At 54.3% G+C, this 25,261-nt stretch overlaps 1 long non-coding RNA gene across 4 annotated transcripts in view; it reads left to right on the top strand.

Moving 5' to 3' along the window:
• Positions 1-6,448, top strand: part of LOC119234336 (uncharacterized) — a 64,464-nt gene extending 58,016 nt beyond the window's left edge. For 2 of the 4 annotated variants that reach the window (XR_005122592.2, XR_005122591.2), the window contains 3 exons: positions 3,624-3,722; positions 4,632-4,846; positions 6,324-6,448. This is a non-coding gene — a long non-coding RNA (uncharacterized LOC119234336). Of the gene's footprint in view, positions 1-1,659; positions 3,167-3,623; positions 3,723-4,631; positions 4,847-6,323 lie in introns of those variants that run through there. The other 2 variants (XR_008549826.1, XR_008549825.1) reach the window with 1 other exon arrangement.
• Positions 6,449-25,261: the final 18,813 nt, after the last annotated feature.

Raw genomic sequence — 25,261 nt, 5'->3', positions numbered from 1 at the left:
CCCAGGAGGCCAGGCCAGAAGCCAGTTCCCACAGCAGGGCGAAGCTGCGGGTCCGGAGGCCAGTGGGCAGTCTCTGCACCCTGAGGGCCGAGGAGCCTCACAAATGAGCTGCCAAATTCCTGCTCAACCTCAAAACTGAAGTGAGGGTCTTTAGCAAGAATCCGGCAAGGCCTTGCTGGTTACTTTGCGCAGATGGAAGGTCCCGGCAGGGCTGGGGCTCAGGGCAGGCGAGTGAGGACCCCCGGACCCCCAGATCCCGGCCCGGGCCTGTGATGATTCACGAAGGGAACTGCAAGGGGGATCAGCCAGGGTTTGAAATGAGGGTTCTCCGGGGTCACATAGGGAGGCTAGGGGCTGGAAAATGAAGTTAGAAGAGAGGCAGCTCCTTGGCATCCAGAGAAGCGAGGGTGCCAGCTGACCTGTGGGGTGCCAAGTGTCTGATGCGACCACGAGGGAAAGGAGATGCAGGAGGGAGAGGCCGGCACCCCGAGCCCCCCTCTGGCCAGCGCCCTCCGCCCTCCGCTGGGCCAGCCACTCATCTCTGTTTAGTGAAAATATGCTGCCAGTTCGAGTTTGTGTTTGCAGGCATTCTGAATTTCATATTCCCCTACTTCATTTTTCAGAGATGAAAAGATTCTTTGATTTGATCAAAAGGCCACCAAAATGACTGTTTTTCCTGAGTTGTGTTCACATAGAAAGTTTAGTTCTAACAGGCCCTGCTTTGCAACGACAGCGTCTTTCCTGCTAAGTCTAAGTCCCTCTAACTTGAGTTGTTATAAAATATTAAATCAATTTTAATTAATCTCCCCTAAGGGTATAAAAATGAGATATTTCTTTCCACAGTTTAAGATATTTATCACAGTGCCCTTCATGTGTGCAAGCATAAGGCACTGGGCCTTGTTTCCTATGGGGGATGTGGAGCCCTGAGGAGGCAAACGCTTCTCAGCCAGTGACCGCTGGTGACACAGCAGCCTTGGGGTCAAGCAGGTGTGTCAGGTGCTTCTCCTGGAGAGTCAGGACTCCCTTGAGGCTGAAATCTCTGGCTGTATGATTTCAGTTAAGTGCTTCCTTCCTTAATGTATTCAAATGCCTATGAGAATATTGACAGATCCCCAAAGGGTGGGTGGTGAACAAAGAGCATCTCTTTGGCTTCCAAAAGAGCTTCCTCCTCCGGCTCACCTTTGCAAGATCGTCTGTGTCCCAGCACCGTGGGGAGGAGGCTGCGCCGAGCGAGCGCCGATGGCTGGTCCTGTCTGGGCTGATGGATTCTTTCCCCATATGAGGTCTCTGGGAGAGACTCTCACCCACCAATTAACATGTCAGACTCAGATGTCAAACAGATCTTGTAACATCCAGGATGTGCCAGTAACTACTCATGTGCATTTGGGGCAAAACATTATAATTTGTGAACATCAGCGCTGCCATGTACACGGGGAGGTGGTGCTGATGTAGCAGCCATCTGAGGTTTATCTCGTGTGGTGAAATGAGGTGCTTAGCACAGTGTCTTGATCCCAGCTGACACTTAATAAGTAACAGCTATTAAAATTAGGATACAATTACCCGTGCATGGGCTGTTACCCATGACGTGTAGATCTGAGAGTTGGATGGTGGAGGAGCCTCTTCTGTTTCTCACTGTATTCTTTAACCTTCTCGGCCCAGCACGTCACATGCCCCAGGACACGATCACCTGAAATGAAAATCCTTTCATGCAACCGCGTGCGTCACCTGTCATTGACATGGGTTCCGAAGGAAAGTGGCAAAGTGCCCGCGTCAAGAGGGAAGAGAGGTTATCGAGCCTTACCACCAGCCATGTGTTGCCATCTCTGATGTCGCAGCTAACCTCCTCGTTGTAAACATCATCCAGCGTGAGGCAGCAGCTCATCACAAAGATAGTGACTTTATCCAAAATTGGACACATAAATGAACACTGTCACCAGAACTCCTCCAGGAGTGAGGTTCAGGTGTGTGTGTTAAAAACTACCAGAACTCAGAAACCCAGCTGACATCGGCTTCGTGCTCTCTGCAGAAACAGTTGCGTTCAGTAAATTCAGTGTGAGACGGAATCTGTTTCTACTTGTACGTTAGAAATAGAAGGTATTTTGGGGAAGAGCATAATGCTCAACTCCCTTCTTTTTAAATTTTATTTTAAATGAATTAAAATATTTTAAGATATTTATCAGACACAACAGCATGCCTGGGGCACCGCTGAGGGGGAGTCCGCCTTGCTCAGGCGCTGACCACACCCGAGCCCGGCTTTGGGATCCCAGGCCAGGGTAGATTTCCTTGGCGTGCAAGAGTCCACCTGGAGCCTTCAGAGATCAACTTTTAATTCCTTCCTTCCACTACTTGCGGCGTGGTGACGGTGGACCTTCTTCTCACGCCCCCTCCTGCTTCTCCATTGATGAGACGCTGCTGCCCACGTCGCCTCACCCGGAGAATAAACTGGTAAGATACAGCAAAGGTTCTTTTGAACGGTAAAACATTTAAAAATGAATTTGGAGTATTCATATAGTCTAATGTTGCTGAATGTGGAATTTCATGAGGAGTTTTTGTGGAGCACTCTTGTGGGTAAGGCAGGGCGTTTCATCGCTGCGGCCACGCCGTGTTCGTCCTCAAGGATGGCAGGAGGAGACTGAGCTTCGCCTCGGACCGTTGTTCCGTAAAAGGACGAATCCCCTTTCTTTATTTCCTAGTCCTCTTTCAAAAAGCACTACTCGCAAATTGAGTTTTTTTAAGGCTAAAGAAAAAAAATCCTAATGGAAAAGTAAAACCTCAACTTCTTGGCCTGAAACCATGTAACGCTGTCTCGCGGACGGGAGGCGAGCGAGAGGGGGAAATGTGAGGAGCCCTTAATACCATAAGCTCCTCTCGCTGGGATGTGGCGGTAATTGCTTTTTATTTTTTTGTAACATCTCCTGGAAATGGTAATGCTTTCAAGTGAGGATCAAAGAGAATGACCCAGGTAAGAAATAGATGCAACATGTAGTTACATTTCTCATCCGTCGCCATGTGCTTCTTGCGGCCACACTTCTAATCAGAAACACGGCATAATGCCCATCATTTTGCAAAATGAGTTGTCACTAAGGTCAGATGGGATACTTGGAAACCAGCAAAAAAATATGATTTTGACCGAGGTGTGAAAGGCGATAGATGGCTTTCTCGACAGATGACTTCACACGCGCTCCGGTGCCTTTGAAGAAAAAAAGACCAGCTATTCAGAAATACAGTGTGTTTTCTATGTCAGCGTGCATTCTGAATTTTGCATATGCATAGATTGTATGTGTACACATTGTCTATATTTCTAATTCTGTGCGCATGTATGTACTTTATGTAACATATATGTGTGTTTATATATAAAATGTACCCATTTATATGTAAAATAAAGTATATAGATACCCACATAGATGTATTGGCTATTACTGATACAGAGAATCTGTATGTGGTGTGTGTTGTGTGTGTGGGGGGTGTGTGTGTGTTATCAGAAATAGGCAACTCAGCTATGCTTTCTACCACGAAGACTCATCAAAAATAAAGGGTGTAATATAAGGAAAGGCAATAAAATGGCCCTATTTTTAAGTTTGTAAGTACATTTCATTCACAAAGTTTTGTTGCTCTTTTCCCAGCTCTAAACTTGGCCAAAATGCAGATGTACCTCAAATTATGTGGCTACAGGGGAGTTTCCACAAGGAAATATATCCTCAATGTGCATATTTTCCCAGAGGGTAGTACCTTGAGCTGTTATGCATACAAGACCTGACCCGGGCAGGGCGGGAGCCTGGGAACGCAGAGGAGCCTCAGCCTCAGACGCCCCCGAGAAAGAAACCAGGGCTCAGGGAAGCGCTGGCTGTGCCCCCAGGGCTGCAGCCGCCTGTCGCCAGACCTCACCTGTCACCAGACCCTGCCTGGTGCTGGCCCCAGGTCTGGGTGTGCTTTGGCTGCTCTGGAGAGGCCAGAGGGTCCCCCGTCCTGCCAGGGTCTACCCCGACTGGGTAGGGCTGGAAGGAACTTTTTTTTTAATTATTTTTTTATATTTATGCATACAAGAGCTGGGGTGCAGGCCAGAGATGGGGGACGGTGAGAGGACTCACCAGAGACAGAGTGGGGAGCAGAACAGGCAGATCTACCGAAATTCACTGGTGAGGGAGCAGCTGGGGAGACAGGAGAGGCCTGCCGCGCCATGTGGGTAGCTCCCAGGCCGGGGGTCAAACTCAGGCCGCCGTGGCTGTGGACAGCTTCATAGAGCTGAGACTAACCCCTGCGCCACCAGGGAGGCCTGGGACTTTTTTTAAATTAGTGTGTAGATCTACTTTGGGGGTGAATTCTGAGCACTAAAGGAAGTAAGAGGGCGGCGGGCGGCGCGGTTGAGGACGGGCAGCGATTCCCGTGGCCGTTCGGGAGCGAGGCTGGGAGATGTTGCATGGTGCGCGGCGCTCGGTGAGTTTGTAGCTGTGCCTCTCACATTTATTTTTAATCTTTTTACTTAATGTTAAATTTTAGTGAATGTTGAAAGCCTACACTCAATGGCTTATGTAATGTTAAAAATCTACATTAAAATAGTATCGGAGTGACTTAAGGGGCCAATGGAAGACTCTGAACAAGTCTCTGACATTAAACCTTCTGTTACCATAAAGCTGGTGCGGACATAAATATCCCGAGACAGGAGGAAGACCCTCCCGGCCTGATTTCAGCAGCCAGTTTCAGGAAACCTTGAGGAAATGTGTTTTCTGAAGTTGCTGCTTTTACAAAATGGATGTTGCAGCGTCGAAGCTCAAGAGGGCTCCGGTGATTCCCAGCGTGGTGCGCGGATGCTTTATCCACTTGCTCTCTGCCGGCGCTTCTGGCAAAGGTGAGTAGGAAGGGAAACAAATAGAGGTCACGGCGATTGCGAGTCGGGGCCTGACCCCAAGGCCCCTGGCTGGTGTCTGAGCGCAGCTCAGCGGGGATCACCACCCCAGGAGCTCCACGCCAAGGGCCTCGCTGGGCGAGGCAAGATTTGTGCTGCTGTTGGACCCGCAGCCCCAGGGACGGTGTGCACGCAGAGCACCCCACAGCTTTTGTGGCTTTTTGGCTGAGTCGGGGTACATGGTGGTCCCCGTACCTCTGGGGTCCTCCTCCCCTGGGCTTCAGTGCCCCTCCCTCCCCTTCCCTGTGCCCCCAGCTTTCTCCAGGAGCCAGAACCCTGTTCCCCAAGTGTTCACGATCCTGCCTGGGGACTCTCCGCCTAAGGTGGGGTGGAGGCGCGCGGGAAGAGACCAAGGAAACAGCCCTTCTGAGAATAAATAAATCAACAGGTAAATTTTAGCCTGTGGAGGCATTTTCAGTCTTCTCGAAACACCAGTCAGCTTGGCGCAGAGCAGAGCTCTCCAGGCCGACGGCGCCCTTGCTGCTGTCTGCACCGAGGCCGCAGGGACTCATGCTCCTGCCCGTCCCTGTAAATGCGGCTGGGCCTGTCCAGCTTCCCCGCATCCACTCGGCCCGGACACGCGGCAAGAGGAGCCCTCCTCCCGCACCTCAGCTCTGTCCCCAGTGTGACCCCGGCTTCCCACCGAGCGGCTGTCCACACAGCTCTCTGGGGACGCCTGCGTTCGCTGTGCAGTGAAGGCGGCACGCGCGTGGCTGCACGGCATCAAATAATATTGACGGATTCAAATGGATTTTTCACTTGAAAAATTAGAAAAAAGAAGCCTTCTAACAATGCACTGGGTGCCAGTCTGCCCCTCTGGGCTGCAGGACGTGACAGGGCGCGGGCAGGCGGGAGCCGAGTGCAGAGGAAGCGCGTCCTCCCAGCGCCGAGGGCGTCTCCCCAGAGAAGCCTTCCTCGCAGGGGCCTCCTGCGCCTTCTGTGTTTCTGGCTCTGGTGTCGCCTGGCCCGGGCAGGAGGCCGGTCCCCGCTCGGCACCTCACCCGCTTGTCCCCAGGGAGGTGCCCCAACCCGGGGTGGGCACCGGCCACTGCATCCCCTTGGACTTCATCCTCATTGTTTTGTAGCCAGTCCTTGCTGATTGTCCGGGAAAAATGCATTTTGTGCAAAATGTATTTTATGCCTCGCTTTTCGTGAGGGGGTGCGAGCAGAGGAAGGAAGGAAGCCCACGGTGCGCATACAAGGGGGGAGACGGTATTTCAGCCCTTCAGCCCCGCGCGGGCCGCATCCGCACAGCAATTTCTTCCCCCACAAAATGGATTTTATCAACGACAGTCTTTTAAATCTCCCAGTGTGTTTGCACTCTGACAGAATATTTTCTTACCCTATAAAGTGGACTAAATCAGAATTTTATTGGACCGAAAATCTTTTATGAAACAGTTTCCTTATTGTTTTCTTTAAGCCGGGAAGCTTTCTGGAAATATGCTGCGGCAGTCGCAGAAACGTCCACCCTCTTTTACTGCCTGGAAATAAACACAAGAAACAAAAACAAGTGAACACAGTGGCGCCGAGCCTGCCGACAGCCCTCGCCGTAAGGTGGGGAGTGGCGCGGCTTGCGGGGTGCACGTCCAGGCTGGGCACTGGGATGTGGGCCTTCATCCCGCGTCTCTGTTGCTCCAAAAATAACCTGGTAGATGGGGGCGATCCCGGAGGTAGAAATGGAAGGGGGGGGCGGGGGGGGTGCTTTGGCCCTGAGTGACTTTCCCAGGGGCCGTCGGTCCAGGCGCCCGGGAGACCTTCAGGCTCACGTCCACGGCGAAGCCGCCTCCCTGGACAGGGGTCCTGACCGCCTCTGGCGCTCACGCCCCCTGGAACTCAGGGCCCTGCAGGAGGGACACCGTTGTCCCCTCCGTCACGGCAGCGCCGAGTATTTCATTTCAGCACCTGATGGGTGGAAGCCAGCCCCGCCAGGCCCTTCCCCGCAGTCAGCCATGGTTTCATTCTCCGCTTGGCAGTTCCCTAAACACGGCTGGGTCTGAAGCTCAGGGTGCGGGAGAAGGCAGATTCCCTTCTCCAAAGGAGAAAGAGCCCCTTCCTTTCTTTCTTTTCTTTTCTTCTTAAAGATTTATTTATTTATGCACACAAGAGCTGGGGCGCAGGCCAGAGGTGCAGCAGGTGAGAGGATTCACCAGAGACAGAGTGGGGAGCAGAACAGGCGGATCCCCTGAAATCCACTGCTGAGGGGAGCAGCGGGGAGACAGGAGAGGTCTGCTGCGCCCTGTGGCTGGCGATCGAATTTGTGTTGCAGAGGCTGCAGATAGCTTCATAGTGCTGACACTTAACCCACCCCTTGTGCCACCAGGGAGCCCCCCTTTCTTGTCTTTTCTGTCTTTATTATATTGGTTACCCCCCAAAACTGAGGGTAAGTTATCTTTAAATCCTCATGGGTATATTTGCTGGATGAGTCCATATTTTATTATCAGCTGTAAACTTAGATTTTTTAAATGGAATGAGCTTTATGTTGAATTTCACAATTTAAAAAAGTAGTGTTTTGGGTAATTCATTAATTCACTCAAAAATAATCTCCGTCAAGTTAGTTTTGGGAACAGAATTGTTTGGATGCAGCAAATAGGAAGATTTGAGTATTCTGTAGTCTATGTTGGTTCTTATTCACAGACCCCAAATGTGGAATCGATAGTGGACAAAAACTGGACTTTGGAGAATGACACTTTGCACATAAATAGATTTTATCTTTGCTTTATCTAGAATATCTTTCTAAAAATATCAATTTTTCCCATCTCCTTAGGAACCTGCCAAGCAGCTGTCCCTGGGGTTGTGCTGGATAAATTAAGTGGCCAAGAGTTCACGTCATGCAGTCGGGCAAGAGCATTTTTTCCCCTGTCAAAAGACTTCTCTTGGCATAGCTATCCTTGGTTTCAATCTTTTGTTTTCATTGTGACTGAGATTAAAAAATAGTTCATGATTGAATATTTTATACCATGGACTTCGAAGTCGCCTAGTTAGCTCACTTAATATTCTAAAAATGTTACTCTTCACTCAGTCCTGTAAACACCTTCTCGATAGAAGTCTTAGCATGGGAACAGATTGTTTGACATTTGGTTGTTCTTTATTTCAAAAAAGTGATGCACGGATAAAAGTTTAGGTTTTAAAAAATTTCACAAGCGAGTCAAGAAACAAAGTTGATTTTGCTACAGGGCTTGGACAACCTTAAATATAGACCAAAAATCCGGTTTTTTACTGGAAATGACAAGATGTCACTTTCTTCCTCTCACCCCGGTCATTGGTCACACAGGTGGCCTCAGCCAGAGACGCTGGAGTCTCCAGGTGAGAAATGGGGGTGGTGGGCAGTGCCCGGGCAGAGACAGGTGAAGGTGGGGGTCGGCCAGCTTGTGGGCCGCCTGTCTGCCTGCTCGGTCAGGCGTGTGGACAGACGGGGAACCACACCCCGAGGGGGACGCCTCAGATTTGGACGCCGAGGAGCTGGGCTTGGCGGAAACAGACGCTGAAACTGTCCCGTTTGGTGCACGTAAGGGAGACTGGAGAGAGCTGGCAGCAAATGCCTCCTCAGGCGGCTCTCAAGGCAGGTGTGGGAACCAGGTGATTTGATGGACAAGCAGTGGCTCAGTTTTTAAATTTAAAAGTTCAAAAATCACCTGAACCAGGGGCCTTTGATTTCATATCCAATGGCTCACACTGTCCTGATGGTGCAGACCTGCCTGCTGCTAGTATTTTAATTGCTATTTTAGGTTTGCCGTGGCACACAGCGGCCCGCGGCTCTGGAGACCAGGCATTCTGGGCTTCAAGGTCCATTAAACTTCCACGCGCCGCTGCTGGTTGTGACGCAGGTCACGGGCGGTCCCCTCACTCCCCGAGTGATAATTATTCTTCGCTTATCTATTGGCAAAGCGGAACGAGATGAAAGTCAGTGTCGGCCCTTGAAAAACAAACAAGGTAATTGGAAGGAGTCCTGGACAACGCCCTCTCCAGCCCGAAGAAGCCACGGTAACGGCTGTCAGGCAAGGCCTGGCCCTGCCCCTGTGGGTCCTGCTCAGTTGGTCAACCTCGGTTGGGAGGCGAGTGGGCAGACGAGCGGGAGAGGGAGTGAAGCACAGTGTGGGGGGCCTGGGGGCGGGCGGGCGCCTTGTCTCAGGTGTGGGGTGAGAGGGGCCCCCCGCTTCTAGAGACACGAGGGGACCCAGTGCTGGGGCAGGGCGCCCGGGTCTGAGCCGGGCATCCCTGCAGCCGCCGTCTGTGTCTCCCCCACACCCGCGCACCATCCTGGCCCAAGGGCCTGAAAGCCGGCCAGATGGCAGGGCCGGTGGGCAACACACCTGGCCCGCGGCGCCCCTGCCCCAGGCCAGCTTCTTGTCCCGCGTGTGTCTGACCCGGCTCGGCCGTGCTGCCCTCTCGGCAGCCCTGGGGGGCCGCGGGACTTTAGGAAGAGGGGGCTTCCCTGGGGCCCAGCGGGGCTCCATGCTCTCCCTCGAGTTATAGAGACACCCTAGGTATTAGGGTTGCTTCCTAGTGACCCCGTCCCACAAACCGTGGGCTTGTGGACATCCACAGGTGACTGTCCCAGGACTGCCCCTTGGGGGGACACGCAGCTGCGCTCCCACGGGTGCTGGGCCGTGGGGCCACCCCCGCCGCAGCGCGCGCCGCACACACACACGTGCCGCTGTTTAGTCAGTGATGGGCTGTGCGCAGAGAAGGTCCTCTGCAAAGTCAGAGGAAAGTCACTAGAATTAGCTTCCCATTTCTACGTCCGGTTCACAAGGACGTGGCCACTCCTCGTTCAGCCTCACGTGGTTTAAATCAGTGTGTCTGAAAACGTGGCCACGGGAGGACAGTGAAGGCCGGTGGCTCAGTTGCACAGACCCGGGGAGGGCTCGGGCTACGGCCAGATGCCTGGGAAACTTTCTCGAAGATCCCGTCTGCGGTATGGTCATCTATAATAAACGAGGAGATTAAAAATTCAGCCCGATATCGCCTTCCACGAGAGAGAGGAACTTAGCGTGCCCGGCTCTCCACTCTGGCCTGTTCTGAGTATTTGTGCAGATGTTAAACATTTGGGTTCCCATTACGTTGATTGATTCCAGTCATCTTAAGAGCATTCCTCTCCGTAGATGTCAGAACAATGGGTTTTTAAAAAGCTGTTGTTTTGAGTGATAATCATCAAGGGAAAGAAAATGACATTTCTAGGAGAATTTTAGCATTTCTTTAAAATGTGAGTTTAGCTCATGGTGGAGCAAAATGGATAATAACGTCAAACATGAAATCCTTATAATGAGGTCTCGGATACTTGATCAGAGGAAAAAAAACCTAGATAAAGAGCGATTCTTTCAGAATAGTTGATAAATTTAGGGAAAAAGTGTTTCTCAGTGCCGCGTTGTCCTCCAGATGCAGTGAAGGTCGTTGCAATAGGAAACGTCTCTGCTGATTTAGATAAATGTGGCCTCGTTCAATATATTCTGTTTTTCCTCTTATCCAATTGAAAACCTACCACAGGGTTTACTGGAGGCTGTCAGAGCACAAATATTTCATAAACCATAGTGGGCTTATTAAGTTGGCACCAATTTTAGCCTTTAGGGCAGTTTACTTCATGATTTAAGGTGCCCCCCTCCCTCCTTTATTATGGAGCAGGCGGGACAGATGTTCCTGCTCTGAAAACCTGATGCTAATGGCACCTGCACCGCGTTGGTGTCGGCGCCCAGGGCCAGGAGGCGGGGCCTGGGGCTGCCAGTCGATGAGTAATTCGCAGGAAAAGGTCCCCCCAATAAATTGGCCTTCTAAAATTTTGATGATTCTAATGTTTAATTTACACCAATGCTGTCTGCTTGCAATAATACAATAAATAAGGAAACGTCACTTATAAAATCACGTGCTGAGAACATGGGGGCTTCAGAAATGCGCTCCCGGGGCTGCTGGAGGCGGGGCGCGGTCGGAGGCCCCGAGACACCCCTGGTCTGGGAGGGGCGTGAGCTGCGGGCGGGGCTGTGGCTTCGCTGTTCTTGGGGCGGGGACCTGGGGTGGGGTCCAGGGTCTCCACGCGGGGTCGCAGTGGGTACAAGGGACGGCCCGGGGTCCAGCCTCTCGCCCGCCACGGCCGGGGGCCGAAGGGTCAGCGAAGGGGGCGAGGCCGGGGCTCGGGAAGCAGCGCCCTGACGAGTAGGAATCAGACGTGGGGGAGGCGGGAGCCCCGTCGCGACCTTGGGGGACCCTCGCGAGGACCCCGAGCCCCTTGTGGTCGGGAAACCTTGGCCAGGCGGTCGCTGGGGCCTCCGTCCCGGGGAGACGCGCTCACCGCGGGGACAGGCCTGGCGGCCTCGGCCTTCGCCCCGCGCGCGCGGCTGAGACTCGGCGCCCGGGAGCGGCGGGGGGGTCCGGCCCGGCTCCCCGGGAGGGGCCGCGAGGGCGGGCTGGGCTCGGCTGGGCTCGGTGGGCCCGGGGCGCGGGGCTTCTCCAGGGGCCTCCTGAGCGCCGGCCGCGCCTGACCGCCGGCCTCGGACCGACCTTCGGGGAGCAGCTGCAGCTGCGCCAGGTGAGCTCTAGGTTGGGGTGGGGGACCCCCGCCCTGGGCCGGGGCTGCTCCGTGTGGGCCGTTTCCCACCACGCAGGCCCCGGGGAGCCCCGCGGAGCGTCGTGCCTTTACCCCCCCCCCCGGCCTGGCCTCTCCCGCCTCCGCCTCCTGGGCTGACCCGCGGCCCTGCGCCCTCCCGGCTCCCCGGGCTGCCCCTCCCCGGGAGCTGGGCCGGACCCCGTTCCCGACCCGGTGGGCGCCCGTCGGGCCTCGGCTCTGTGCGGGGCCACGTGGCCGCGGCGGGGAAAGCGGGGTCCGGAGGTTGCGCCCCGCGCGCCCGCAGCTCCGACGCCTTCGGGCGCCACCTGCGACTCGGGTCCCCTTGGGGAGCACCCGGGCTCTGGGGACGCCGGCGGCCGCGCGGAGGCCCAGGCGAGGTCGGCGGGGCTTGGGGCGCGGGTCCCTGTCCTGTCCCGGGGAGTCGGGCCGCTGCGCCCCGCGGGACGGTGGCCGCGCAGGAGGGGCGGCCGCCCAGCGCCCTGCGGGCCTCGCCTCGGCGCTGCTGCTGCTGGGGTGCGGGACCCTCCGGAGAGCGGGCGGCGGGCGGGCGGGCGGGGACGCGGGGCGGACACCCCGGCCGCGGGCGGGCGGACCCGGCGTCTCCCCGGCCGGCAGGGCGCGCGTGGGCCACAGCCCGGGGCCGCTGCTGTCCTCGAGGTGCCCTCGCGCTCGGCGGGCCGGAGACAGCCAGCACCCGGGAGCCAGGGGGCTGCTCCGTCGCAGGTTCAAACCCCAGTTCCCTCGCGGCTGAGCGGAACGCGACTTGCATTTTTAAAAACTGTCCTTGGCCTCGAGCCCGCACGTTCTGCCAAAGCCGGGCCCTTCGCGGGGCGCTGCCCGGGAGTCGGCCCGGGCTGGGCGCGGCTCGGCCTCCGGGCGCGTCTGACCCGTCCCAACGCGCCGGCTCTTCGGTCCAGAAAGGTGGACTCGGCCCGCTCGGCGCCGGTGCCTGTCCTTCCCCTGCCCGGGCGGGGCCGGAGCCTGCTGACCGCTGCGCCTCCATCTGATCGGGCCTCTGCAGATTCCGGGGGAGAATTTTCATATTCAGTCTCCACATCACAGAAATCACAGCCGGCCGCTGGCCAGTCCCCCCCAGGCCCACCCCAGGCCCACGCTCACCTGCGTCCCCGGCCTGGCTGTGCCTCGCCGGCTCCGTCCCACCCAAAATCGGGTGAATAAATCACATTTAGGTTGCGCGCCGCGGGATTGAGTATGTAACCTGGAGTCATTCTTGCAGTTATGGCAGGTTTATTCTGCATGATCTGGCGTGTTTACTTTATAGGTACTTGTGCACATGTATTTATTTTCAAGCCTTGCACGCACACATCTCTTTTCCACACTCGCGGACGCATATACCCACCCAGCTGTGGGTTTTGCACCAGCTCCAGCCTCACCACTAGCCCCACTCAGCCCAGCCCAGCCAGTCACTCCCCACTGAAATACAGTTATTTTGGTATTCTATAGTGGTTTTCTTGTTCCCAGGAATTCTCCCTAGTTGGGGGGAAAATAATAAGAGCCTTGGCCATACATATATGAAGGGAAGTTTACAACAGAGGGAATAAAAATATAAAATACAACCATAGTTCCTTCCTTAAGTATTATAAAGAAAAAATAAATCAAAATGCACACACACAAGTGCATAGTTCAGACTTTACCCTGAGTATTCCTAAATACAGCTGCACTTATATTGCTGGAGATTTGAGTTTTTAAATATAGGATCAGTGTTTCTAAAATTCATGGCCTATATTTAAAAATGTGCCTATGTATTTTAAAATTGATGCTATGTAGTTAAATTCTATTAATTTAACTGAGATGGGCACTCAATATTGTTGGTATATAAAAATAGAAAATGTATAGATTGAAAAGTGAAGTTAATATGGAATTTTGCTCTTGAATTTTAGTTTGCCTGCCGTTCCAAAAACTGGAAATAAAAAAGTAGCCATTGCAAAAATCATGTTATATAAATTGACTGTGAATTTTTTCCAAGGAAAATTCAGGCAAAACTTAGCATTCCTTCTGCAACAGATGCCAAAGACCACTGCAGGTGCATTTGGTTTCAGTTTAACTAAATATTCAGAGGCCATTTTAAAAATAAGGATCTGGCTTTCAATTCAGATTCCTAATCCCTTTGTGTCTTTCACACACTGCCATCAAATGAGCAGGACCTGAAAGAAAATTCTGAAATTTCCATTTGATCTCCCCTGCTGCATTAATTCCGGGGGTAGTGAGATTATTTGATGCCAGCTGGGCACCCTCAACGCCAACACCTATCAGTGCCATCCCCACCCTGGGCTGGGGGATGGATGGAAGTTACCATCAGAATGTTCTAGAATCTTGCTGATTCCATAAGCTCATGTTGAGATGAAAAAGCTCCTGGTGACCCGCTGGCTTCCCGTGTGCCCTGGAGAGTGACTGGCTGGGACCAGGCGTGGGTGCGGCGTGCGCAGGAGGGGCTGTGCAGGGAGGTGGCAGGGACTCAAGGGCGGCAGGTGCAGCTGCCTGTTCAGGAGCATCTCCCACGCCCACCTCCCCGGTGAGCATCTGATGTTGTGGTTGGGATCCAGAGTCTTCACATTTAGCACACTTCTCCTTCGTACTATACGATGACAATAGAGAGAAACTCTCAGAAACTTAATTCAACTGTGAATGTATTACTATTTTCAACTCATTCATACATTCATCCCGATATCCCTCCTAACTTTTTATAGCGAATTTAATAGGATATCTGTGCACATTTGATGTGTTATTTCCAACTCTGATATTATCTGTCCTATCATATTATAACATTGGCTTTACATTTTATTTTCAGATGCACGTACATGTTGACTGTATGCGTATCTGTATCTCTAGTAACGCTTCCAGAGTGGACTTTTTCTAAATTTTATTTAAGACTCATTCTCAATATTGGAAAACGATACCATCGGTCTGAGTGTTTAATACAGATTCTTGTAAATGCTTGTGTGTATCGAGTGGTTGTTGATGAAGTGACGTGTGGCTAGACAAGGCTAAAGCAGCAACGTGATGACTTTGGCCAACCCGCTCAGAGAATCTCAGTTAGTTTCCGTGCTTGCACTTCACAGCGGAGCCCGAGACATGAATCACGCTTCCCTTTGTAGCACGTGGCCACCTTTACAAACTATAAAGCTGTAAAAGCTGATATGAAATGTTACTTTCAAAGCACGCACCCGGCCATCTTGCACGCACGTGCGCGTGGACGATGTTCTACTGCCCCCACGAGAGTCAGGAGGACACTCCCACGCGCCAGCGAGCAGCAGCCCCGGCTGGGGAGAAAAGCCACCAAGAAGCGCCATCAAATGCCGCGGGGACCTCGCGGCTCTCGGGCCTGCGCCGGGGCAGCCGGGCTGTGTCCACCCGCGGCGCTCCGCCCGGGCTGCTGCGCCCGCAGCGGGGCCCTGCCCTGGGGAGGCGCTGTCGGGGCGCTGGCGGCCCCCCGGGGTCACCCGGCTCCGGTGGCCCCCCGGGAAGGCCGCCTGGGTGTGGGACGAGGGGTCAGCGCGGCGCGGGGCCGCGGGGCGGTCTCCGCTAGAGAGTGGGGGTGCGCGGGCTGCGGGCTGGAGTCTGCGGGGTGCTTCGCCCTGCCCGAGCCCCCCTCCGGAGCGGCCTCCCTCCTGCGGCCTCTCCCGCCCTGTCCTCCCGTGCAGCCGTCGCGCCCAGAGGCGCGGAGCTGGGGTCCCTCCGGGGAGGGGCAGCAGCCTGCGAGGTTGTGCTCGCAGAGCGCGGGCCGGGCCGCCCTCCCGCCCACTGGGAGGTGCCTGCGCGGAGGACAGACCGCGGGCCCCGGCGCCGCTGGCCAGGCTCGGCCTCGCTCTCCTGTGCGCGCGGGCGGGCGCCGACGCGGGGCCGGCGAGGACCGGGTCGGGGGTGCCGAGCGCCAGGGGCCTGGGCTCCGCGGGTCCCCCCTTGAGCGTCGCTCTTGTTCCACTGGATTTCCCCACGGGCCCCGGGGGACGCGCCTCCTCCTTCCCGGGGCGCCATCGGGGGCGCACAGCGCCTCCCGCGCGCACCCCCGGGCTGCGGCCCGGCCGAGGCCGGCCCGGGTCTCACAGCCGCCTTCCCGCCCCAGCCCGCCCAGGCCCCGGGGTGAAAGGCTGATAATTAATTCAATTTACTCTCCGTGGCGCGGAGCGCTCCAAAGGTTAAGACGACGAGGACCGAGGAGGGCGATCCTTTATGCTGTTTAAATTGCTGTTTAAATTTGAATTACATTCCAGCGCTGACGGCCCGGAACCGGCACAGTTTAATTCATTCACCACGTCCCCACCTGTCTACCTGAGCTGCCTTCGCGGAGGCCTGAGGTCCGCAGCCGCCGGCGCGCGGTCTGCTTTACCCCTCGCCTGGCCTGGAAGGATGAGCAGCAGCGCCAGCCCGGGCAGCGCTGCCCTTCCCTGCGCGGAGCCTCCCCGGCCCCTGTGACAGCAGGTTTTCTACTGAGCTGATAACTCAGACCCGCATGTCACAGTAACTGGAAATGGAGTTAGAGAAGAGCCACAGTCGTGGCCGGCGTCTGCCGTGTGTGGGGCTCACCAAGGGTCTCTCTGATGCGTCCTGGCGCCGCAGCCACATGCACAAGTGCATGGTTGCCATATGCACATCAGATAGATTCCTAATGTATACATTATGCACATGCACACTGCTCCATGTGAGCCCTTCCGCGCCGACCAGGGCTGTCGTCAGCATTCACCTTCTGGAGGTGAGTCACCTGGAGGCCAGAGACCGGCGTTTCTGACATGAAACCACCAGCAAGGACAAGAGCACGTCGCGAAACCAGTGACAGACGAGTCCACAGCGTTCGCCCACCTCGGCTTCATGGGAATTCTAACCTTCCTCCGGGCTCTCAAATCGTTCTAAGTGCCAGAGGATCTGGGCTTCTGCCCAGGGACGTGGTCGGGGCGACTCAGCGTCTCCTTGCCCCTGCGCCTCCCTGGCCTAGCTGCGCCTCAACAGGAGGCCTGAGGCGCCCGCTGCTGCCCGCCGCTGCCCGCCCTCCCCTGCAGCCGGTCGTCGTGAGCTCCCCGCCCATGTCCTGCACACCCAGGCCCTGGGGACGTTTCTGCTGCAGCTGGAGGTGCTCACGTTGCCCCCCATGCGCTGCTCCCCAGTCCCGCCCACGTCACGCAAGACAGCCTCGCGCAGCATGGACTTGGGCTCAGTGAAACCCTCACAGGTGGGAATCAAGCCTCTCGGAGGAGGCAACACGGGGCGCAGGGTCCTGTTTTTCCTCCTCGGGGCTCCTCCTGGGCTGAGTTTTATTCCCAGAACATTGTGCACTCACAGACCCAAGTAGGCCCCAGAGCTGCTCCCTCTCAGCGCCACAGGGCTCGCCGGCGTGCGCCAGGGACCTGCTCTCCCCGGGGTGCGCCTGACGGGGCGTCTGCTGCGCTGAGTGGGTGCCTTTGGGCTTCGCGTGTCGTCTGATATCACTGGGCAGGCTGTGTTGGACCCGGGGACTGGAGCTGGATGTTGGAACAAGGTGCCTGGATTTTGAGTCACGGGGAGACAAGATAGTAAAACTCCACGGGAAATGCCAAAGTCCACGGGAAATGCCAATTCCACGTAGTTTATAGAATTTCCAAATGAAGATGGAGGAACCTGGCTGGTGATTTCTCGCCTGGGCTGTGCGAAGGAATGAGAAGGGGCCAAGTGGGAGGGACCGGCGAGGGACACGTGTCTTGAGAGAGACCAACTCTCTTTTCTGCTTGGGGAGGTTTGCGGGAGCGGTCACCGCACCCAGGCCCAGTGTGGGGGCCTCAGAGAGGGCACGCAGGCCCCCTGGAGCGCTCTGGCCCACCCGGTGCAGACCGTGGGGTTCCACCAGGGGAGCAACTGAGAACGTGAGCTGGGTGCCAGGCAGGGGACCCTTCACAGGGTCTCGGAGAGCTCCACTGGGGTTGCCTATTTTATCCCCATTTTTTTTTTTTTTTTAGCTGGTTTGGTCTGCGGGTCAAAGCCAAAGAGTAAGATCTGGGGTCTGCTCTCGTGCTGATGGGCTACTTGACCTGGGACGCTGAAAAATCCTGTGGCTTCTTATTTGAAAAAAAATATAGAAAAAGGACCTGGAATTCTTGACTCCTTTATTCCTTTGACAGGGTAAAAATCATCTGTAAGAAAATGTATTGAATCTCAAATCTCATGATTAATATATGAATATTAATTTTAATCATAGACTCTGAGTATAGTCAGTAATTGAATTCTTTTATAGATAATCTCCGTGAGATCCTAATGATTAAGGTGCATATTGTTAAGATTTCTTTTTTGTTAAAAATGAAGAATAAGGTAATGAACATGTGATATATTTTTAGTAGAGTTTAATCAAACACTCTCTTTGAAAGAGGGCCTGGCTTCCTATTTCCCCAGATGGAGACCGATATTTTCATTAATAAAAAATCTGATATGTCACATTATTATCTCAAGTAAAGATTAGCCTCACCTGGTATGATCCATTCAAGGAAATAAACTCCATGTGCTATTTTAGGTAAAAAGATTGAATGAACTGCCCGTTGGTTATTAGGGGGTTTCGGGGCTTGGCTGATGGTGGAGGCTCCCCGATGGAAAACAATCTCTGGGCTGAACCTTCAGGAGCAGCCTCCTGAGGACAACGGTGCTGATGGTGTCACCCTCAAATCCAGGGACATGAGTGAGTGCAGTAAAGAGGTAATTCTGCTTTAGGTAATCTCTTTTTCCTGTTATTATTTTTTTAAAAAGATTAATTTTATTTATGCATCTAATTTTATTTATGTAGACCAGAGGTGTGGGGGGTGAGAGGACTCACCAGAGACAGAGTGGGGAGCAGAACAGGTGGATCCACTGAAATCCACTGCTGAGGGGAGCAGCAGGGAGACAGGAGAGTCTGCTGTGCCCTGTGGGCCAGCTCCCTGGCCAGGGATCGAACTCAGGCCACAAAGGCTGGTGATAGCTTGATAGCGCTGAGACTTTAACCCTGGAGCCACCAGCGATGCCCTTTTTTCCTGTTATTAAAGAAAGATTCATATTTTCTATCTATCTATCTATCTATCTATCTATCTATCTATCTATCTATCATCTATCTATCACAGTTTATATTGGCTTTAAGTTTGGAGAACCCATATATACATATTTGTATGTAATTCCTTGGAATTTTTTTGCTATAAAAATCCCTTTCAACCTAAGACATAAATGAAATTCTTACACTGATTATTTTAAAAGTAAATATTCATAGACATTTTAAATATACATAGGAATGTGGCAAAAATTGGATAGTAAAGAAAATAACCCTACATGTAATGTATTATCTGTCAGTTTCTAATTCTCATTCCTTTCGCTGCATCAATGAACAACGTGTTTTCTACTTACCCTTACTTGAGGTCTTATACCGACGTGGAAAATCACTCTTGTCTGCTCAACCTCACATACATGAATGGAAGCAAAGCCATGAAGAAACCAGTGCAAAATCTCTCTATTTTCTATTCTTCCTGCTACAGGTCAATGGGACTAATATTTCTGTGGGGTGAACGGATGGAGACACGTGTGCCTCTTCTACTTGCCTTTCTAAACCTATTTATGACAATTTTGAACAACTCTTATCTTGCCACAGAATTGTTTTCTTCTATTCATTGCAAATGTAATTATCAATTTTCTCCATTTTGTAAAATAATATACGTTGCAGTCAGTGTTATGGTCAGCCAGGCATAGCTATTATTTGTAAGCATTGAAGTGTTTACTGTAGCAAAAAATAGTACATTTTCTGTTAAGTTCCATAAGAGCCGATGTTTCAAAAAGGGATCTGGTCTAATTAATTGGTGTAGATTTAGTCATCAATTTAGGAACCATTTCCTTGGAACATTAAACAGGCTCAAAATGCACAATCCCGGAATGCAGAAGCGCGTCCTTTTCCTTCTTTCTGACCCTGGTCGAGCGGCTTTCTCAGCACGTCAGGCAGAAGTGAGGCCAGCCGTGTTTATCTTAGAGTCGATGTTTCCAGTGCATTCCATTATGACATTAGGACCTAGATACGATCGTTCTCCTTGACTTTGAGCTCCTTGGAAAGTGGTTCCTGCCAACATCTTCATAAGAGCTTCACGCTTACCTCCTGGAGGAGAGGCAGAGATGAGCATTTTGTCCTATAGGTGCTTAGGTAAAAATCACATCATAATCTCGGCTTTCGCCAGGCAGGAGACGTCCGAAGGGGGCCCGAGGGGAGAATTAGCAGGTGTGTGTTATCAACGAGGCGTAACCCGAGCAGGTACTGCTTGTTACATAACAGGACCTTGCTGATGACATCATTCAGATACTTTGACTTATGTCTAGCAGTCCTCTGTAAGCATGACGTGTCTTCCGGTACGATGGAACTTTTCACCATCCTCTCATCACAGAGCATCCATCTTCGTGGAAGCTGAGCAATGTGCTTTCTTTTAATTGTTCAGTGTTTTTGTAAAATTTTTATTTTTTATAATTTTTAAATTACGGCACCATTGGTTTGCGACACCATATCTGACTCGAGTCGCCAGGTCCCCCCTCTGTGCCGTCACATCGCCTCCGGGAGACCCTCGGACATATGGACACAGGGTCGCATTCGGAGACCTTCCGGAAGGCGACACAGAGTTGAAGTTCCTGTTTTGCTCTGCTCAGCCTCTCTATCGTTGCCAGATTTTCTCGACATTTGCCTGGTACTTGTGTGTGAATTCTGTGCGGTGTCTAATCCACACGGGCCTGCAATTGGAAAATTATCCTCTGCAACTCCGGTGGTTTTGTGCAGAGTGATTTCGTCAGTATTGATTTCAGCTGTTGACGGCTGCACGGGAGAGGGAGATTCATTCAGTTGTAACCAAGGGCTCTCAGCAAAAAGCAATTGGTTAAACCTGCACTAAGTGACATCTTCAAAGATGTCTTGAGTAATAACCTGAAATTAAATTCCAGGGTTTTCTTTGCATTACGGCATTGGGCTTCTCATTTACTTAACACATGAAAAAACAGGTTTTGCTGTGGTGCTTGCTAAGCATTAAATTCACTAAGCTGCTTTTTTTCTTTTTCTACTAACAGATTTTCTCAGCTGGCATGTGAGTTGGTGGATATAATAGTAGTCAGCTTTCTTAGAGAAGTAGCAGAGCCGTCTGCTCGTGGGCTCTTATTTTGGGGAGAGTTTAGAATCGGCACTTGCAACAATTTTCTTATAGAAAATAGCCTTTATATTCTAGAAGCCTGCTTCAGTGTTTTCACTTAGAATTATTCATTTGAAATAGTGTGAGGTTTTTGCTCCAGCCAGGATGCTCATGGATTCTAAGTTAACCAAAATGTGGGAACTTTTATGTGTGCCAAATCCTGGAGCCATGAATACGGGCAAGACTTCCTGGTGCCCTGCCGGGGCCTTGCCCTGATGGGCACCGCAGGGAGGGTCCCCCTCACCTGCCCAGTAGCTCAGCTTGTCCTGGCCGGTCCTTTATTCCTTCAGACATAGCCCATTTTAACCAAAGTCTTTCTCCCTTTTGTGCCGACATGTCTGTCTTTCCTCTAGACATGGAGGTTCTGTGCAGGCAGGGACCCTGGCCCATTTGCTTTGGTCCTGTACCCCAAGACCGGGAGCGAGTCCGGCCAAGAGCAGGCAGCGCTGGCGCTCCAAGGCTGGGGTGAGGCGCGTGGCGGGTGGTGCCTGCACGCGGCATCCGGGGGGGAAACTAGCAGGTGCTAACAGGTGCTCTCGCCTCAGAGGGGTCGCTGAGGGCGACAGCAGACACGAGTGGTGCCAGGAGAGCTTCAGAGAGGACACTGAGCCCAAGACAGTCCCGCAACTTTGGGTGAAGCCTCAGGAACCTCCGTGGTGGGCGCTGGGCACCCCGAGCTGAGGGCCCCTTGGCGACCGGGGCGCCTGCTGCACACTGTCCCTGGGGGCCGGCCTGCGGCCCACGTCCTGTCCAGGAGGGTGTGCGTCTCCCCTGCCCGCCGGCCAGGGATAGCAGCAGCGCCCCGTGAACCTTCTCTGGGATCATTTCTCAATATTGAAGTAAACGCGGCATGTCCCCGCAGGGCACTGTGATGCCATCTGTTTCGGAGCTTCCCGGCTTATCAGCCGTCTACGTTGAGTGTACGGGGCACCCTTGTGAGGCCCGTTCGCGGGGGCTCTTGCGCCAGCTGACGTTTCTACTGTTCCGGGGACATATGCCACACGCGTGGCTGTCATCCCTGCATGGAGATGCGTTCGCAGGCGCTTTTAACATGTCATGTATGTTTACAGAAGCATAGACTCATGAGTCCACCTGTGTGTTTATACAACAGATCACACACATTTATTAAAAATAGTCATATTGATAAAAGGAAGAGATGGGAGTGGGGAGAGAGAGGCAGGAACACGCACAGCCCGTCTGCACGAAGCCCGGCTCCTGGGCCACAGCCTCCCAGCAGAGCTTGGGCTTCGGCGTCCCCGCGGCTCTGGGGCCCTGGGTCGTGGCCTCCCTGTGTCGGGAGCCGGCGGGGCCGGGGCCGGAGCAGACTACACGCCTGGGGGTGGCAACGCTTCTCCGAGCGCACACCGGGTGCTGTGGCCCCGGGCGCGAGGAAGGACGACACAGACCTACAGGGAAAAGGTGGCCGACAGGACAAGAGTCTCAGGGTCCCAGAGAGCACCTGGGGCGGAGCCCCGGCCAGGCCTCCCCAGGCCGGTCCCGCCGTCTGTCTGCCCGTCCCTCCCAGGGGAGAGAGGGAGCAGCCGAGGATGGTGACGCCGGCCAGAGAGGAGGGGGCATTGCTAGACATGACAGATTTTCTGCTGCCCGGGCTCGGATGCCAGGCATGTGCCCGCAGCCTCCGAGGCGCCCAGGCTTCCGCCCGCCACGGGCCCGCCGCCCGTGAGGACCCCTCCGTGGAGCCGGCACCACGGCTTGTCACTCCCTGGAGGGGCGGTGGGGCGGCTGCTGTCCCGCTGGCGTCTCTGCCGCCTCCTGGGCAGGAGTGCCCTGCTGGGTGAGCCGCCTCAGGGATGCCCCAGGGGCCGGGGCTCGGGGACCTTCGCCCACAGATGGCAGGAATTGAGCTCTTGGCCCGACAGCCGTGAGGCCCGGTGTCCTGCCAACATGAGCAAACTGGGAAGAGATTCTTTCCCAGTCCAAAGTGGAGCTGACTTCAGGCCAGAAGCGCCTGACTGTGGCCTGGGACACGGCTGGAGTCGAGGGCCCGGAAGGCAGTGCTGGGTTCTTAGCTCTTACAACTTGGGGTACCTGCTTAAGTGATAATAGATAATGAAGATACTGCACGAGAAATAGGTTTATTTTGCCTGTAATTTCCATATTACCACAACCCTTCCTTTTATATAAAACTATTTTTTAGAAGCTATAATTAATGGGAGATAAACATGGACGTTTGTGGTGCTTACATACAATTCCATGTTTAGCGTGTGTTATTTTTGTGCACGTGCTCATGTTCTAACGTAATTTGCACTATTTTAGAATGAGATATATATGACAATTGAGATGTGCATGTTATTTTAGAATAATCCCATCTTATCTATATTTAGTAGAGGCTGTCAAAAGTGCATAATATTTGAGGAAACAGCTATTATCAATCTCATATTTTACAAACAGTCTTAATTTCCAAATTGGTACCATATGGTTTAAAAGAGAATTTGCATGGGTTAATGGTTAGTTTCAAAATAAACGAGATGGATTCAAGGTAGCACCATTTCCTCTATTGCTTCCTTCCAAACCAGCCGCTCCTCTTCCAGCACAGCTATGGGGTTAAAGCCCTGGGGCAGGTGCCGAGTGCCGGCCCAAGCTCGATGCTTTGCTGGAACGGGGAGCGGCTCCCAGCTATGGTGTCTGAAATGCGCAGCTCACGTTTGCCTCCGAGCAGCCGAGTGACAGTAGAGGACCCAGAGGCAACCCCATTCCCGCGCCACTTAGGACGGTGGAGGCCTTTCCAGCATTACAAATGCGCGTGTGGGCCCCAAGAGCTCTCTCCGCCAGCAATTTTGCATGATTACAGTCTGGACAAAAGATAGCCAAGGAGGGTCTGCCTTGCCTTCATGAGGCTAAGAACTATTTCTCACGGGACGTGTGTCCTGCACAGCATCCCACAGCTTCTGCGGCCGAGGCACAGCTCCACCTGCGGGGGGGCCGTTGGCTGCGCCTTAAATGGTGGCAGCCAGGTTGGCTTTCGGAGATGTTGCTCTCCAGCTGCTAACCCAACGCTCTCAGAGGAGGTTGCTCTCTGTGAAGACGCACGATGCAGGCCTGGATTATCAGTCACGCCGGGCACTGATGAAGACTATGTTCATTTTGTATTTATTACCAGTTTGCTGCCTCTCTGGGAAATAGAGTGTTGGTCAGACTCTGAGCTTTAGACTGTCAGGAAAAAATGTGTAACTCACACGTCATCCGTGTGGCAAGCAGGTGGCACGCCCTGAAGAGTGCGTTTGTAAAGTGCTCTATGCTCCCTTTAAACGAACCCACTCTGGACTCTCTGTGCCAGAGAGTTACAGAAGGGCCAGAACTTCCTGCGCCTCCAGCCTGAGATGTAGACAGAGCGTGTTAAGGACTCCTGAGAAGCCCATCATCCCACTTTCCCTGGATTTGTGAAAGTTAAAGTTAAAAAGCACCTTAAAGTGCATGAAGTCCAAGCGCCTTCACCTGAAGAAACAAGAGCTCGTGAAGTGAAGTGATTTCTTTGAGGTCAGTTAATTGGAAACTCAACAATGTCATGAAAGTCGAGGTCCATTCACAGAGTAAACTACCCCTGGAGCCCGGTTAACCTCATCAATGACCGCTCCCTGCGCCCCCTGGGTACCCAGGGCTCCGTCTCCAGCCCCAAAGTAGGAGCCCCTGCAGGTATTTCAAGAGGCGAGGGATGGACTCCGGGGATGGCGACAGGGGCTCGCACGGCCGAGGACGCTCCTGACCCAGGCGGGCGGCGCGGCTGCAGCTTCCCGCCCCCGGCTGGGCCCGCGGCGCTGGGGAGGCGCGAGTCTGGACGCGGGTTTCCCGCTTCTGGGCAGGCGGCCGGCGGGGCCGGCGCTGGGCCTGTGAGGGGCGCGCGTGGCCCGCCCGCCTGGCGCTTCCGAGGGCGCCGTCCCGTCCTCGTGACGCTGCTCAGTGAGCCCACAGGGAGAGGGGAGGGTGGGCTGGTCACGTCCAGTTCCTCTGCGGGCAGAGATCACACTTCGAGCCCCACGAAGCAGCGCACGCCTGACCCTGGCTCGCGCGCCCCCCGCGCCCCCCGCGCCCCCGCGCCCCCGCGCCCCGCGCCCCCGCGCCCCCGCGCCCCCGCGCCCCCGCGCCCCCGCGCCCCCGCGCCCCCGCTCAGCTGGGCGGGCTGCGGGGAGAGGCTGGAGCCTGCTCGGCGCGGCGGCCGGCGCGCGGGGTCTCCCTGGGGTCTGGCTCCTCTCTTCTCTTCCCGAGGGCGCGCAGAGCTCCAGGCGTCGGTTCCCAAACGAGGCAACTTGGTTCTGCGTCCGGCCAAGCACGGCCGGCTCCAGCGCCGGGAAACGTGAGTCCTCCACGGGCCGGCCCGGGGCAGCAGCCGACGCCGAACCAGCCAGGGGGGCGCGGCGGGCAGTGCGGCCCCGGCCAGGGCCCAGCGGCCGGGAGGTCGGCTCCAGGGACCCGGGGCGACTCCCCCAGGCGCTGCGCGTCTGGATTTCCACTGGGATCGCGCAGGCGGCCAGACAGGACCCCTCGCCGGCCAGTCTCGCTCTTGGCTGTTCCTCCGAACACCGAGCTGTGGCTCGGTGCCCTCGGGTGACCCCGAGTCCAGTCGTGGGCCCTGGTTCTCCGCCTGCTGCCCAGACGCACCCTGTGAGTTGCATCCCCAAGCCCGGGAGT

The sequence above is a fragment of the Talpa occidentalis genome, unplaced genomic scaffold, assembly GCF_014898055.3.
Source record: "Talpa occidentalis isolate TD23 unplaced genomic scaffold, MPIMG_talOcc4v2.1 talOcc4.8, whole genome shotgun sequence".
NCBI classification, from domain to species: domain Eukaryota; kingdom Metazoa; phylum Chordata; class Mammalia; order Eulipotyphla; family Talpidae; genus Talpa; species Talpa occidentalis.
Note: the sequence above shows the minus strand (reverse complement) of the source record. Positions and strands in the feature narration are given on the sequence as shown.